Source organism: Schistocerca nitens, chromosome 1 (assembly GCF_023898315.1).
Source record: "Schistocerca nitens isolate TAMUIC-IGC-003100 chromosome 1, iqSchNite1.1, whole genome shotgun sequence".
In the NCBI taxonomy this organism is placed as follows: Eukaryota; Metazoa; Arthropoda; class Insecta; order Orthoptera; family Acrididae; genus Schistocerca; species Schistocerca nitens.
The window spans coordinates 1,053,974,319-1,053,991,703 of NC_064614.1; the positions used below are offsets into that span (position 1 = coordinate 1,053,974,319).

General features: G+C 39.7%; 1 long non-coding RNA gene across 1 annotated transcript; it reads left to right on the forward strand.

Moving 5' to 3' along the window:
- Positions 1 to 7,784: 7,784 nt before the first annotated feature.
- Positions 7,785 to 8,650, forward strand: LOC126238086 (uncharacterized). Its single transcript, XR_007545244.1, has 3 exons — positions 7,785 to 8,029; positions 8,184 to 8,294; positions 8,454 to 8,650. It is a non-coding gene; the product is annotated as an uncharacterized LOC126238086 (long non-coding RNA).
- The last annotated feature ends 8,735 nt before the right edge of the window (positions 8,651 to 17,385 follow it).

Consider the following 17,385-nt stretch of genomic DNA (forward strand, 5'->3'; position numbering starts at 1 on the left):
ACGCAGTATCTTATCTCCCGTTTCATCTTCATCTACATCCTCTTCCATTTCCATAATATTGTCCTCAAGTACATCACCCTTGTATAAACCCTCTATATACTCCTTCCACCTTTCGGCCTTCCCTTCTTTGCTTAGAACTGGGTTGCCATCTGAGCTCTTGATATTCATACAAGTGGTTCTCTTCTCTCCAAAGGTCTCTTTAATTTTCCTGTAGGCAGTATCTATCTTACCCCTAGTGAGACAAGCCTCTACATCCTTACATTTGTCCTCTAGCCATCCCTGCTTAGCCATTTTGCACTTTCTGTCGATCTCATTTTTGAGACGTTTGTATTCCCTTTTGCCTGCTTCATTTACTGCATTTTTATATTTTCTCCTTTCATCAATTAAATTCAATATTTCTTCTGTTACCCAAGGATTTCTATTAGCCCTCGTCTTTTTACCTACTTGATCCTCTGCTGCCTTCACTACTTCATCCCTCAGAGCTACCCATTCTTCTTCTACTGTATTTCTTTCCCCCATTCCTGTCAATTGTTCCCTTATGCTCTCCCTGAAACTCTCTACAACCTCTGGTTCTTTCAGTTTATCCAGGTCCCATCTCCTTAAATTCCCAACTTTTTGCAGTTTCTTCAGTTTCAATCTGCAGTTCATAACCAATAGATTGTGGTCAGAATCCACATCTGCCCCTGGAAATGTCTTACAATTTAAAACCTGGTTCCTAAATCTCTGTCTTACCATTATATAATCTATCTGATACCTATTAGTATCTCCAGGATTCTTCCAGGTATACAACCTTCTTTTATGATTCTTGAACCAAGTGTTAGCTATGATTAAGTTATGCTCTGTGCAAAATTCTACAAGGCGGCCTCCTCTTTCATTTCTTACCCCCAATCCATATTCACCTACTATGTTTCCTTCTCTCCCTTTTCCTACTGACGAATTCCAGTCACCCATGACTATTAAATTTTCGTCTCCCTTCACTACCTGAATAATTTCTTTTATCTCGTCATACATTTCATCAATTTCTTCATCATCTGCAGAGCTAGTTGGCATATAAACTTGTACTACTGTAGTAGGCATGGGCTTTGTGTCCATCTTGGCCACAATAATGCGTTCACTATGCTGTTTGTAGTAGCTAACCCGCACTCCTATTTTTTTATTCATTATTAAACCTACTCCTGCATTACCCGTATTTGATTTTGTATTTATAACCCTGTAATCACCTGACCAAAAGTCTTGTTCCTCCTGCCACCGAACTTCACTAATTATGAAACCAGAATTTCGCTCAAAATAATCTCTGTTGCTGTTTATACATTTCTTCCACCTCTCCAGCAGGCTGTGAATGCCCGGCAAAAAGCGGTTATTCTTTTGAAGCGAACCAGTCAGTGAGCCATTTTTGTACATTTTCATACGAATTGAAGCGTGTCCCAGTGCTGCAAATAGATGATAATTGTACGGGGTCAAGTCTGGAGAATAAGCCGCATGCCATAGTATTTCCCAACTGAACGCCTCGATCGTTTCCCTGACCCGTTTTGCTGTGAGAAACCAACCCCGTCCACAAATCGTAGTTCGTAGGCACAAAACTCGACATGTTTAGGGGTTTGAAAGAGATACTAATGTACGGAATTTGGGTTAAAGTGCGTTGAAATTCGTCGTCAGCCGTTACAGGAAGCAGATGGCGCTGCAGACGTGGTCTCACAGGCCCTACACTGACGGCTAGCACCATCTATAGGGAAATTCTGGTTTCATACTTCTGCACCTGGTAAGCCGGCAGCATCCTCTATTTGTTCTATTGTTAATGGAAGGAGATCATCCTCCTTATCACTAGATTCCCACTCTTCTGTGTACCAAAATGAGATTTTATCTGTTTACCCCATCTCTATTCCATGTGCATCGTTTTTTTCATTTTGTGCTCCATAAATAATTGTCAGGAATCTCCCACTTTCGTTTCTGAGTGTGGATGGGAGTACTACCCCTTTGTCATTCTGGTTTTTCACTTCCGCGTCTTGTCAATTCGACGACGTCCCTGATTTGGTGGTCCTATCACCAACTCCTGTTGTATTCTACTAGTGCCATCATTCCTTTGATTGCCCTAATGATTCGGGCGTTTCATCATGCAGAGACGTATGTTCTCAAAATATTTCACTGGTCTCTTCTTACCAGAATGTTCGAAAACCAGTCTTTCGGAGCAACTCATACTTTATACGATTTTGTGCCTCCGCTGACCAGTACATTCCAAGGAAAGATGTTCTAAAGTCGTCATATGACGTGCAGTTCCTTGCAACTTTCTGCACAGTTTCTGTTACAACGCCGGCCGAAGTGGCCGTGCGGTTAAAGGCGCTGCAGTCTGGAACCGCAAGACCGCTACGGTCGCAGGTTCGAATCCTGCCTCGGGCATGGATGTTTGTGATGTCCTTAGGTTAGTTAGGTTTAACTAGTTCTAAGTTCTAGGGGACTAATGACCTCAGCAGTTGAGTCCCATAGTGCTCTGAGCCATTTGAACCATCTGTTACAACACTTTCCACGTGAGCGCTTATCATGTCCAATCTATACGCTAGTGCAAATGTTCCGGTAAACCTACTTGGAACTGATTTATGACGGTCTGTGGATGTAATGTGTTTCTATCTTCTTTACAACGCTGAAACGTCCTCACTCTTAAGAAACGGTCGTTACTAAAATTTATTGTCCCACCATGTGGTACTGACTCGACCATCGTACCCCATCTTCCAACTGTTGTGTCCATATTGTTACTTTCTATTTGTTGAACCACTATCGGATATCGCGCGCTTTCTAGGTGCCTACTGCATCGTGTTAATGGTACGCATTTACCTGGGTTCTACTTGTCCTGTAGTTAGCAACCTGCCTTTTCCAGGTATGTTTTTGTGTCCTCGACTTATGCCCGTTATCCGTTCTACGTCTTGCCTTGCTAACGCCATCAGACTACTATACGGCATATACTGTTTTATACTGTGCCTTGATGCATATTGCGTTGGTACTTGTATGCCTGTGACTTGTCTAGCTTGACATCTGCCTGCATAGGTTACCATGTCGGATATTTTTGCGGCATTATCATTTCTACTCTTTTGAACCTGATGTTACGTCTCGTAATTCACGTAATTTTGAATGTAGATTGTCTATTACTGTTATGTACGTTTGATGGCGTGATCTACCAACTGGGGTTTTGTAGGTCCTACATTACACTCATTATCGGCTCCAGATGTCTTTTCGCCTTGTTTTCTCACTTCACGTAACCTGTTTTTAATAGTACTGTTCGGTGGTCTTTGGTCACTCTCCACAGTTCGGACGTTCCATGTCTTACTCGCATTTACTTCAAGAAGATTTTTATTCAAATCTTGTAAGGTTACAGAGGGGTTTATGGACTCTGAGTTCATGCTGCAGCTATCACTGTGTTCCTCTACACTTTGCAATATTTTTGATTTCAGCCGTTATAATTGTACTTTGTTTTTTGATTCAATTGTTAGAATTCTATTGTTGAAGTTGTGTAGCGTGGTATATGTTGTTTGCTGACGTGCAACCGTTTCTTCTATTGCTTCTCTCGACCTATGAGAAGCCCTAGTCGTGATTATTTTGACTTTACGTATCTCTTAGTTAGTGCTCTCGACATTCTTTTGACTTTCGTCGTGTAAGCTGTTCAGTTCGCCTCGGATTATCGTCATTTCTTTCTGGACCTCACGGATATTTTTCTCCATGAGTTCTTGTTGTGATGTCAGTTTTCTTATACCATCTAGCTGTTCATTTAGCACTTCTTTTGTCTCTCGAATCTCTTGTCGGTTTTCTCGAATCACTTGTCGGGTTTGTTTTTGACTATCCGATATTTCTTGACAGATTTTTGATATTTTTTGGAAGGTTATTTTTTGCCGTACGCTAATTTTCCCGACTTAGTTCCTGCAAAAATTCGAACACACCAAATTCGCCGTCGTGTTTACTGTCCTTTCCTGTTGCCATTACATACACTCTTTCCCTGTTTCCTTTATCACTGCCGATTCTGTCTCCCCTGTACGTAGTACTGATGCACTGACCTTTTCATGTTACATTTGTTACTATCTTGTAACCTTCGATCCTCTATGAGTGTGTGCGGATCTACATAAACTAATTCGTCCTGTTCATCGCCACCCATGATCTCAGTTACTTCCCCACTTGACTCATCATCAGTTACTTCTACTTTGCCATGGCTAGGCGCTTCAGTCCGGAACCACGCTGCTGCTACGGTCGCAGGTTCGAATCCTGCTTCGGTCATGGATGTTTGTGATGTCCTTAGGTTACTCAGGTTTAAATAGTTCTAAGTTCTAGGGGACTGCTAATCTCAGAAGTTAAGTCCGATAGTGCTTAGAGCCTTTTTTCCCATGTCTGCCATTTTCAGGATGTGACACTTGCTGTTTACTTAGCATATCCGCTTCATTTCTAGTCTCCTACCCCACTGTGTGCTGAATACGATCGGCGCTAGGCCGATTCATCAGAATTACAACTATTTTCGCCATCCTGTCAAGTATATCGAATTATAGTTGCTTATTAGAATTGTTACCAGCTAATTATAATCACTATCATTTTCACTATCCTGGCACGGCCGTGTAGTGTCCCTTTTGCAATGTTCACCATTATCGAGGTGAAACATAAATAAAAATGACTGTTTGTGACTCAAAATTAACTGCAAACATCGATTTATCTGCGAAAAGTAATAACACTAACTGTAAAAATATACAATATAGATCGACAGATGCAGAAAAGACATTATTTTTATTGTATGAGATTATAATGTGTAAGTAATTAAAAGAAGTATTATTACGTTTGTAAGAGAATAAAACACAATGCAATGCTCATTCTTCGGTCTAGTCTGTTTTGTTCTGTTCGTTCTTGTTAGCTGGAATAAGGTACGCAAGCTATTGTGCTGCGCTAGCATTTGTTTCTGTCGTAACGTAATTGCAAATATTTAATGGCGTAAACTATATCCTAGTAAGAACATATTAGTATAAAGTGATCTCCGTGTGTTATTTCAAGAACCTACGCCACATTTATCTTATGAAAAGAATATTTAATGAAAATTATTTAGCATGTTTCCAGCTGCTGCGGAGCGAGTAACAGTGATCTCTGACTGTTAACAATTAGCCGCCATTACGCGGTACATTTAAAAATATTTTTTCACAGCACAATGTCTGATAGCCGGAGCGGAAGAAATATTCAGAGAGATTAAGTGAAGGAATCCAGTGAAATAATTTTATTAAAACTTGTCTACTTTCTGTGATAGTAATAATATCAGATCAGTGAACTGGGGCTGAGTAATACTACGCTATTAAATTTACAGTAATTTATAGGGAGCCTGGCGCTCGATAAAACCAGATATAATACGTAATTGGCGACCTACGAAATTCATTATTTTGCTTATTATATCTCTTTTGTATTTTTTTAAAAGCTAAACGTAAAAACTAACTTCACTAAAAATCAGTAACAGATAACCATAAATCCAAGGACAAACAAAATTACTAGGAGAGTGTTTCCTCTAAATAAATAGTTACATTATATTTTAAGAGATATAATAAATGGCGCCCAACGTGGGTCCCAAAGAGATAAAATATTTTTTTAGGGTTTGTATGTACAGTCGTGCTCAAAAGTATCCGAACGAGCTGAATTGCATTTCGCCTGATTCGCATGCAACCCACATAACGCAGCTCTATAGCAGGTCCTCTAATCGCTCCTTGGTACAGTCGTTTGACTAGTGAAAATGGTTCCAACAAGTCACCACTAGAAAACACTGCTCTGTATCGCAATAACTCAAGATGTAAAGTAATACTACGACACTACAAATATCAGGGAACACCTTATCACAGATAAGACTGTCCTTAAGGCTTGTAAGCTCACATTTATTACAATAAACGACATACCTGAAATGTCACCACTCTCATTATTACGTCAGATAGGTAATGCACGTAGTAAGTTTGTCGTATTCATGATTTCCTCTTCAAAGTAACATACCGTACTTATTATTTAACACAAAATGACATTAAAATTTTAAGTTATTCACGAGCATCTAGTTGAGAATATGTATGAATTTCAAATGACACGACGAACCGTCTCGTTCTGAATATGGATTCAAATCCAGTTCATGCAGACTAAGCAAAGATTTCGTGACTGACGGAAACTAACAGTCATTCCTGATTAGGCATACAGAGGGGGATATACCTCGATTTTAGACAGTATCAATTAGCAAATATCAACTTTAAATTACATAACGCAAACATTTTTAACGGACCCGAATTTCTGCCCAGCACCTATTTTCCCTGTTAACGAACTACGAGGGATGTTAAATATTGCTTCTTAACAAGTAACTTACTTCAAATGCCGTGAGGTAAAGCTTTGTGTTGGACAGGGATTCGAACCCAGAACCTAATAAGATAGATATCGAAGCACAATCAACTGTGACATATCGCATTTTCTCGGCAGTAGCTAGATGTTTCAACTGAAATGACGAGGCAAAACATTAATTTTTTCCTTCCGAGGACACCAACCCGGCACCTATCGCTGTTATATTCTAGAGAAAACGAACGTTAAATATGGGTTTTTTTGCACCAGCAGTGGCATGTGAGCATGTTTGAACTAGAAATAATATGACGAAGAGTTTAGTGCTGACTGGGAATAGAGCCCCACACATATCGTTGTTGACTACACGCAAAGAGACGTCAGCTACCGAATTTTTCTCCACCAGCAACTCAGAATAACATCTTGAACTTACAGTGATCTCGCAAATAGTTCTGTGTCTCAATGGGAGTCAAAAACGTCAAATATCGTTAGTGTTGACAACAAATGAAAATACCATAAAAATCGAAATTATTATCCACAGCAGATACGTGTTCTCATGCTAGATCTTGATAATACATAATGAAATCTTTAGTGCCGGGCCAGGATTCGAACCCATTCACGCGCAATATGTGGAGATGTAGAGCAATCTGCAGTTTTGAACAAACAACAATTTGTAGCCGAGCTGTATTGTCACGAAGGGAACAAATTCCGCGTTAAGGGCGGTCTGAGTTGCATTCCTAGTTCAGAACCAATTCTGTCGATATACAGAAGCTCAGATAAAAGATGGAATAAGTGTCCTGTGAGCCTACATAGCGTCTGTTTCGTCACTAGAAATAAATAACTAGTATAAGAAACGATACTGGTTTCTACATGTCGCCAGTCCAGACTTTATTGTGGCTCAACCTAACGTTTACTTGGTAGAGAAGGAATATCATTTCTAATGTGAATTTCACACCACAATGACATTATATCTTCTTCACTTGGTGTAGCCAGAAGAGAATGGAATCTGTCTCTCCCTATCTAAAGTGACTGACCGAAGTTGGAATCGAACCCACACCATAGATATACGAATCTCTCATCATCCCAGCAGACCACCAAATCCTCTTCTCAGTGGCTCATTTTTCTATCATAACGCCGTTGTGCCACACTGGCTGAGAATTCTGACACACAGGCTCCCTGTATTAATTTGCAGCATGTTCAGTAAATTCATTTACTTGGTTGACCGAATCACCATCAACTAGCTGCCTCGGCTACCCAGTGCATACATTCAACTTTATTTTGTAATCACAAAAATAAAATCACGAAACTGCCACCAACACAGAACTGCCAACAGTGTAGGATGCAGAAATTTAAATAGGAAGTGTTCCTTTTAGTGATGGGCTAAACTGCGATTTTCCGATATCAGTGATTTCTGTGAATGCTACTTTTCAGTATCTGCTATTCTTAACTGCGATTTGTCGCAGTTAAGAGTCGCAGTTAAGGAACATAGGTCGTGTATCCCTCCGCCACTGCGATTTCTGCTACTTCCGCGATTTCTGCTACTTCTGTGACTTCTGCTACTTCTGCGATTTCTGCTACTTCTGCGATTTCTGTGACTTCTGCTACTTCTGCGATTTCTGTGACTCCTGCTACTTCTGCGATTTCTGCGACTTACTACTGTATGAAAAAGTTACATCTGTCAACACGGAAAATTGCATCGCAACAAACCTGTCATTGGCAAGTATGTTTTACGTTTTTTCTTCCGTTGGCTTTAATTTTGTATTAAAGAAACAACTGTGAAAATATTAATAGTGTAATTAATATGTAAGTACCCATACAGTACCGTAATAGTTCGTATTTAGAAAATGAATTCTAACATATTGTTATGTTCACAGGTACCTGAACTACATTTCAGTCACTCAGTAAAGTGATAACTGAAAATATCATTGTCAACAGATCTGAAGAAATTGCCACTGCATCTTTAGACCGTTTTCGTCAGACGAGAGGTTAGTTTCTAAGCGTTTCGATGGACTTAATTACTTCAGTGAGATCGTTCTTGCAAATGTGATATTCATTATAGCAAATATTAGCAATCTACTCTGTCAATTATACTTCTAGTAATTAATGACAGCAAAAATTGTTTAATAATCCTTGTGTTTTTGCAGACACAGTTCTGACTCTGATTACTGGTTGCTGTACGTATCTATCCACATCAAGGCTGTTGGGAGGGACTCGTGAAGATTCAAGACAGCTCTTAGAGGATTTGCAGTTTAAAAGTGAAACAATTGTGAAATAAGTGTGTGAATGATTAAGCTGTGTTTTATCGAAGTTGTTGTGCGATTTTAAAGGAATAATAAATGTCAAATACAGTGAGTGAATAATAAAAATCTCATTTTCCACATGTTTAAGCCGTCCTATACCCATAATTTTCCGCCACTTACTTATTGGTAAACACTTGTTGGAGAGCGACATGCCCCCCCCCCCCCCCCGCCCCCTTTCTCCACAATCTTGGTGTGACACTGACCTGTAACATATCCCGAAGTCTACAATATGCATTTTGAGGCTGTTGATATGAAAGTGGTAAGTACAGATCTTCCAGTTAAATCAGGAATAGCTTAAGTGCATTACTTGAAAGTAACACAGGAAAAGCTTACTTATGTAGGTGGTAGTAGTGTCGGCAAAAAGTTCTTGTGTGTGAAGTTGCCATGTAGAACACCAGGTGTAAAACTTTTCTCCCGAGTCTTGAACTGTGTCGTAACAAAAGTGAGGCATTCATATGACTGTTTTCATTTCTCTACACTTATACAGATGTCTGAGTTCTGCTGTGTTAACATTGCAAAGTCCTGTAGGCATGTGGAGTATTAACCAAAACTGTCATATTGGAAGCAGAATCAAACACATTTGTTACGTTACTTGATATTTTCAGGAGAAAACGGCAATGTTGCTTCTTATTAATATAATACATTCAGAGTCACAGCAGTATTTGACCAACCATAACTGATGCTGAATGTGCATGTCGTCATATAATATGAAAGGCTTATTTCAATAGTGGTACAAGTCCACTACCTCCACTTTTCTGTCTATAATGCTTCTGAAATTAGTGATCCAAACAAACATAAATAAAGGTATATCTCTAGCAAGAAGCCATATGCTTGAATATTTCTGGTATCTCAACTGCAGATTTTTCAGCGCTCATTTAACTTTACGACTCTATATCTCAAAATTAACAAAAATGGACTTGTACCACTATTGAAATAAGCCCTTCATATGCACACACAGCACATCGATCTCGTGAGGCACAAGGCTCTCATAACGAAGTACGTACGTCGGTCAACAGATGACACTAGGAAAAGTATGTTAACTGCGCTTTTTAGTTGCTACTTGCGACTCTTAGTTGCGATTTGTCACAGAAATCGCAGTTTGACTCGGTAGCGAATAGCGTAGTATGAACTTTGCTCAACAGATGGCAGTGCTAACTGCGCTTTTTAGTTGCTACTTGCGACTCTTAGTTGCGACTTGTCACGGAAATCGCAGTTAGACTCCATAGCGTACCGCAGAGATGGGCGTAGTACGAACTTTGACCCACAGATGGCACTGTTAACCGCGCTTTTTAGCTGCTACTTGCGACTCTTAGTTGCGACTTGTCACGGAAATCGCAGTTAGACTCCATAGCGTACTGCAGAGATGGACGTAGTACGAACTTCGGCTAACAGATGCCACTGTTAACCGCGCTTTTTAGTTGCTACTTGCGACTCTTAGTTGCGACTTGTCACTGAAATCGCAGAAAGCAGTGCTAAATTCGACCAATAGATGGCTCACGTCTTTGAATGTGAAATACTACTTGCGACTGCTAACTGTGACTGAAATCGCAGTTAGATTTTGTAAAGTTGCTACTGTGATATCTGTGACTTCTCAGTCACTGCGATTTCTAACAGATACGCGATTTCCTGCCCACCACTAGTTCCTTTCCACTTGAGCTACTCTATTGCGCTATCTGTTTGTTGAAAACGTCGTGCAGTGCAAAAGAAAAGGTATAACTGTTTGTCTCTCATAATTCTAGACCCGGCCACATGCATTATCTCACATCGCTGTGGAATGCGGAAGTTCTGGAGGAATTGTATTTGAGTTCTGGAGCTGTTGTACCCATGTGTCAGCTGGTAGTGTAATGGTAAGTGCCGTGACCTGTAGAAAAGATTTACACGATTTCGAGTACATTCATGGCTACAATTTTTTAAAACACAATTCCACTGTCTCCTTAAGTTATCTACGTAATGGAAGTTGTAACATAATTCTCTTCAATTCTCAACCCAAAATAGTCGCATGTGGGAAATGGGCTAACTTCTACAACATTTTATTCTTTTCAGGTTTAATAGACAACCAGGCAGCAGACGCATCTCGAAACTTTTGTATTATGTATGGGGAGTGTGCATCATGCCTAAATATGTCGGAAAAGTATTTTCTACATTAGCTGTCGTCTGGTAGTGGCATTTTATTCTTCTTCAAACCTTGTTTGAGAGCTTTAACTCTGAACAAGTTTACTACATGCATGTAATCAATAAACCGCATGTGCATTTTCAGACTGTTATAGATAACATCAGAGAATTCGCATATATTGTTGATGATTAATTTCTCTCTCATGATTATTATTGTTTTAACGGCACTAAAGGAAACCTTACGAAAATTGTGAGCTGTATTATAAGAAATGTAATAAAACTACCCACGATAATCTTACGACGAAAGTCTGTTTTAATAAAACTGAGTATCTGTACACAAGCGTGCCTCTATCATCACGAATTGGTAAAATACTACTCACTTAGATTTTGAGTGGGTCTGTGTTTAACTGGTATGCTGTGTCATACTCAAGATGAATGCAAATGTGGCATTTCATAAATAAAGTTATGTATTCCTAGAAACCCAAAATTTGCTTGTCAGCAGCGGAAAGAGGCGTTACCTGTTGTGCAGCATTGTAAGTTTTTCACCATGAGCCGAAAGTATTTTCTTGATATTTCTTTAGCGATGTTTGATCTGACTGCTTGTAGCTCTTTCACAGAAGGGATAAAAACTCTACACTCCATGAGACTGGAACTGCGAACCATAACAGACGCTCTTTCACAGGTCAGCATGTTACCAGACAGCTGGCCGAAGAACTTCGAGTCTTAGCGTCCTCTTACGAGACCAATAGGTGCTACAACTCGTAAATCGCTGTTTGAAGGACGAGATTAGTTGCGATTTCCACGTGCAACGACTTTCCTGGGCTGAAAACCGTAAATTTACAATCTTTTGTTACACCTCAAGCGATAATAACTCAGATTATTCAATGGAAATGACAGGTAAAATCAAGTGAACTTTGAGGCTTAATTCCGTGCACACCAGGAAGTAACTCGTCGATCACAAAGTTGCCAAACATACATTACCTTGTTGCCAAATCCCAGTTACAATACCCGCAGGAAGAAGACGAACCGATGTGATCTTAGAGCGGGCTGGGAAGTGACCATAGCTGGTGTCTCCAAGTCGCGGCTGCAGCGGCTTGGAATAGGTAATGCGTCTGATTCGCATTTCTGTAAGTAGGTTTAGGGACTGGAGCGTAGTTACTAATAATACTCAGAACTGACTGCAAACTAAGCATCATAAATCAGTAACTCTCATAGTTGTTTTTATATTTCTTTCGTAAGTGTACTCAGAACTAAGAAACTCATTCACAGACGTTTTTGTGCCTCGCCGATAGTCGAGCACAACAAACAAATAAAAATAAAAAAGAATGTGTGTTTGTGTGTGTGTGTGTGTGAGAGAGAGAGAGAGAGAGAGAGAAATCAAAAAGGATGAGAGAGAGAGAGAGTAAAAAATTGTAAAGAAATTGAATCATGATATGTAAAGAATGGACAGTGTCTTGAAAAGAGGGTATAAGATGAATATCAACAAAAGCAAAACGAGGATAATGGAATGTAATCGAATTAAGTCGGGTGATGCTGAGGAAATTAGATTAGGAAATGAGACACTTAAAGTAGTAAAGGAGTTTTGCTATTTGGGGAGCAAAATAACTGATGATGGTCAAAGGAAAGAGGATTAAAAATGTAGACTGGCAATGGGAAGGAAAGCGTTTCTGAAGAAGAAAAATTTGTTAACATAGAGTATAGATTTAAATGTCAGAAAGTTGTTTCTGAAAGTATTTGTATGGAGTGTAGCCATGTATGGAAGTGAAACACGGACGATAACTAGTTTTGACAAGAAGAGAATAGAAGCTTTCGAAATGTGGTGCTACAGAAGAATGCTGAAGATTAGATGGGTAGATCATATAACTAATGGGGAGGTATTGAATAGGATTTGGGAGAAGAGAAGTTTGTAGCACAACTTGACTGGAAGAAGGGATCGGTTGGTAGGACATGTTCTGAGACATCGACAGATCACCAATTTAGTATTGGAGGGCAGCGTGGAGGGTAAAAATCGTAGAGGGAGACCAATAGATGAATACACTAATCAGATTCACAAGGATGTAGGCTGCAGTAGGTACTGGGAGATGAAGAAGCTTGCACAGGATAGAGTAGCATGGGGAGCTGCATCAAACCAGTCTCAGGACTGAAGACCACAACAACAACGACATGTAAAGAAATCATTCATTAAAATGACACGTTCCACATCATTAAGAAATATCGTATTCATGATCTATGAAACAACAATTAATCTAATGTAATCTAATCTAATGATATCATATTGATGACTAGCCATGAAGAGTCATGAATTACCGAAATTTTTGCTAATACCAGTAACCAAATCTAAACTTGAAAATAAAAGACGACTATTTTTGTAATAAACCGGGACTTCTATCAAGACTCTTTCGTCCCCGTTAACTAACCAAGAAAGATGTCTGATATACCTCTATTCTGAAGTAACAAAGTGTGCATGCATTTAAAGATGAAGTGCATGATGTGAAATTCTATGACGGAGATACGAACCCAACTCGTAATCGGACTGTTAACTAAGTAAAATCAAATGGTTCATATCGGTTTTTCTTACCAGCTGCTAGGTGTTTGAATCTAAAATAAGGATACAAACTTTTGTGCCTAAGCGATAATCGAACTGCACACCTACCATGCATCCACGAATATAGCTTAAGTATCAGTTGATTACTCAGCAATAGTAAGATGTGTGCATGTTTGACCAGAAATAACGACACCTATTGCGATTGTTGGCAACACATGAACAGACATTAAAAATGTACGTTAATTTTCACTAACAGGCCGGTGTGCACGTGATAGGGCTTGAAATGAAATTATGAATATTTTTGTACTGGATCAGAATTCGGACCCACATACTTACCTTTGGAGGAGACCTAGAGAAGATTGCAGTCTTGATAAAAGGAAAGAAATGATTGAACTATACTGTTCCGAGAGATTCAGATCCTCGAAAGAGGAGCTACGAATTCGATTCACAGTTCAGCACCAAATTTTTCAGTGTCTCTAGTTCAATCAAGTACAAGTAAAGTAAGAGCCCTGTTCCTTTAAATGGCTATCGGTTCATCAAATAAAATAAAATTTTCTAATGTAAGTAAGTTTACTGGCGACTAAATTTCTGTTTACCATGACTTCCGCCTATGTCACTGACCAGCGTAAACCGCCTCTCCCCAGTTGGTAATGAAGGAACGTGATGTTTAATGAGGATTCTGGATTATAACGTCTTTCTCTTGATGTTACCAGGGGTAAAGTAAATCTGTTTGTGCCTCTTAAAAGTAAATGACTGAACCCACGCATTGCACCTGTGATAGTTCGTTCCGCCAGACCATTGTGGCCACATTTCCCAGCCCCAGGAGTGTGCTGTAACAGATGATGTGCTTAGCTTACAAAATTAGTCACGGTGGAAAAAACGCGCGTCTATGAAATGGTTAAGTAGAAGCAAGCTTCTGAAGCGGAGATTATGCTATTTTCATGTCAGCAGGATGTAAAGACTCTTCTAGGTATCATAGGCTCGATGTGAAGCCATTTTGAAATTATCACAAATTCAGCAAATTTCTTAGTTCGAGAAAATCCACTGGGAAGTGTGAAGTTACTGGATAATTCGATTATTACCGTTATTATTACTATCATTTTATTCATACCGCTGCTGGAACACTGTACTTGAAGATCATGTGATGCCTTTTGGTCACTATAGAAGTAATTTCCCAAGAACAGGTTCTTTCCCTGTCTACGGAATCCTTTACATGTTAATATCAAACATCAGTAATTACTCGTAGATTACATTAAAACTAAAATAATTGATGGAGACGTTACTTGATAACAAAAACGCGCTGCCTTTCTTCATTTACTTGCGCCTATAAATGGCTATCGAGTACTGCCAAACCAAAAGGCAAGAGATCTTACTGCCTTCCGATATACGTCGCTGTTAGTTCTTCCATATGATTTGGTCGACATGACGTGCTTCAAGTTGTGTATGACAGACAATGTTTTAGAAAATCAATTGCTTTCCTTTGCAATAAACAGAAAGATTTTCATTCTAAGCTATCCAAGTACAAAATTTTCGCAATATTATTTCAAATTTAATATTCACTTCTATAATGTAGGAAAGTATTTCACAGTTGCAAAACTCGCATCCGACACATTGACCTTAACACTTAGTCGCTGACCATACATTCTAGCTCAGAGTGACACCAGTTTAAGTAACCTAATGTAGCGAAGACTGTTTGCCAGTGCTCTTCCTCACCGGAAATTATGCAATTCACTCATTGGGCTCCATAAGAACACTGTAACAGTAATTTCTGTGTGTATGCAATGCATATGGATTAGAATTTAGTGATGCTCTCTCTTCCAGTTCTGTATACAATATGCCTGACCTAAACGGGCCCTTTATCATTACAGGCCCTGGGCAGTGCAACATCATACTGACAACAGTAGTGTGCTTATAGTGACAACCTGACTGTTCGTTTTACCTGATTTTGTAATCATTTAAATAAAACAACATGACCTTCCAGTGGAGACATTTCGTCCCCCTTTTCCTTCTGTGAAATTTGTCAGTAAGCTTTTTACCTTCCAACCAGTGAAATGCGGCAGGGTACGGCCGGTGAATGATTCACAAACCACGATTTAGTGCCGTTAAGACGATTTATTTAAACGTCACAAGACTGCACATAGGTGCAATCGATTTTGAGGAGCAAAGTGTTTGTTATCTTACTTTTGTGACAGGTGGGCATAAGTGATTTCCAAAGACTATTAATGTACTGAAATAATATTTTGTCACAAAGTAACAAGGTGTTTTATCCGTATATATTTTGTAGGAAACTGTAATCGTCATGGAAGATTATACACTTGAATGTTTGACACAACTGGTAGGAGAAAACGCTGCATATTAACCAAACCCCGCGCCTCCTCTCCATATCCTCCTATGACACGAGCACGGGATTCTCCTTGCATACCGCTACAGAGCTGTTCCTAGCACAGCTGAGAATTGGCAACACTGTCACAAACATTAGGCAACACTGTGACAGGGCAATCACTTCCGCGTATGGTACTGAATTGACTCGCTAAATTCGCTTGATATTCCCTTTCCATTTGAATGACTCGTGCTAGATAATCCTCATGTAAACTAAGACACTGAGACAGAAAATTCACCGAGCGAGGTGGCGCAGTGGTTAGACACTGGACTCGCATTCGGGAGGACGACGGTTCAATCCCGCGTCCGGCCATCCAGATTTAGGTTTTCCGTGATTTCCCTAAATCACTCCAGGTAAATGCCGGGATGGTTCCTCTGAAAGGGCACGGCCGACTTCCTTCCCCATCCTTCCCTAATCCGATGAGACCGATGACCACGCTGTCTGGTCTCCTTCCCCAAACCAACCAACCAACCAACCAACCAACCAACAGAAAATTCAATTTTTTGTCTAAAGAAATGCTATTCTTCACATAAGTGACAACTTTTATCATCTTTCACTATGCGTTATGAGGCTGAGCGACAAATACCATGATGAGAGTGACGTATAGGCAGCAGTGTGTCCGTAGCCCGGTGGTACCACCCGTGTCTCGGGTCAGAACGGCTCGATCAGTCGTCAGTTCTAACCGTGGTAGGGGCCAGCGTATGCGAGCATTTTTTTCTGATATATTTTATGGAGCTGCGAATTTCCAGAAAAAATTCTGTATCGAAATCGGAAGAAAACCTTTACACATCAAATCCTCTTGGTAGCTCGACTCACTAAATTGTGTTAATGGTCATAGATCTTGGCTTTCTGACAGCCAAGCTGCTACGCAATACCAGTGTCTCTGAAGAAATTCGAATCGACCATCAGTGATACGAATTTCAATATTGTTCTTCACTTAAGACTCACATGCCAGGGTGGTAAGTATGAAGGAAATGAACCTCTTGATTACTATATGGCCTCTATGCTAAATTTCCACAGTAGCAATTAGGAACTCCCTGCAGACATTTGCTAACAGCGGCTCTAGCAACTTACTTTTTCTCTGGGCAGCTTCAAGTATGGGCAATTTTGTCGCCTTAAATCCAATTGAATATTTTAAATATCACTTGTGAACAGCGTTCATTTCACCATTAATTAAGGTATAGACCTCAAAAGAAGCCATTTGCCTGAGTAGCTATAGAGCAGGTTCTGATAGGTATTGACACAATCTTTTGCATCCATTTACCATAGAGAATCAAAGAAAGAAACTCAAACACATTACATTGCATTTACTCTCTGTGCCTTGACTAATACCTATGAATCCATGACAATAATAAATTATTTGAGGAACCTCCCATGAAAGGAAAAAGAACAGAATGTGACGCTTTAATTGTGGTGCACTGGATCAGAAACAACGAAATTAATTTTGTGCCACATTGATGTATTGCATTCTAGTGTAATAAAATAATCATCAAAAAACGGTTTTGTGCCTCCTTTGCAATCAAGAGTGAAACACAAATCGTAGGCGCTTCAGTCTGGAACCTCGTGACCGCTACGGTCGCAGTCTCGAATCCTGCCTTGAGCATGGATGTGTGTGATGTCCTTAGGTTAGTTAGGTTTAAGTAGTTCTAAGTTCTAGGGGACTGATGACCACAGATGTTAATTCCCATAGTGCTCAGAGCCATTTGAACAAATCGTAGACAGATTTTATGGGTCACCAC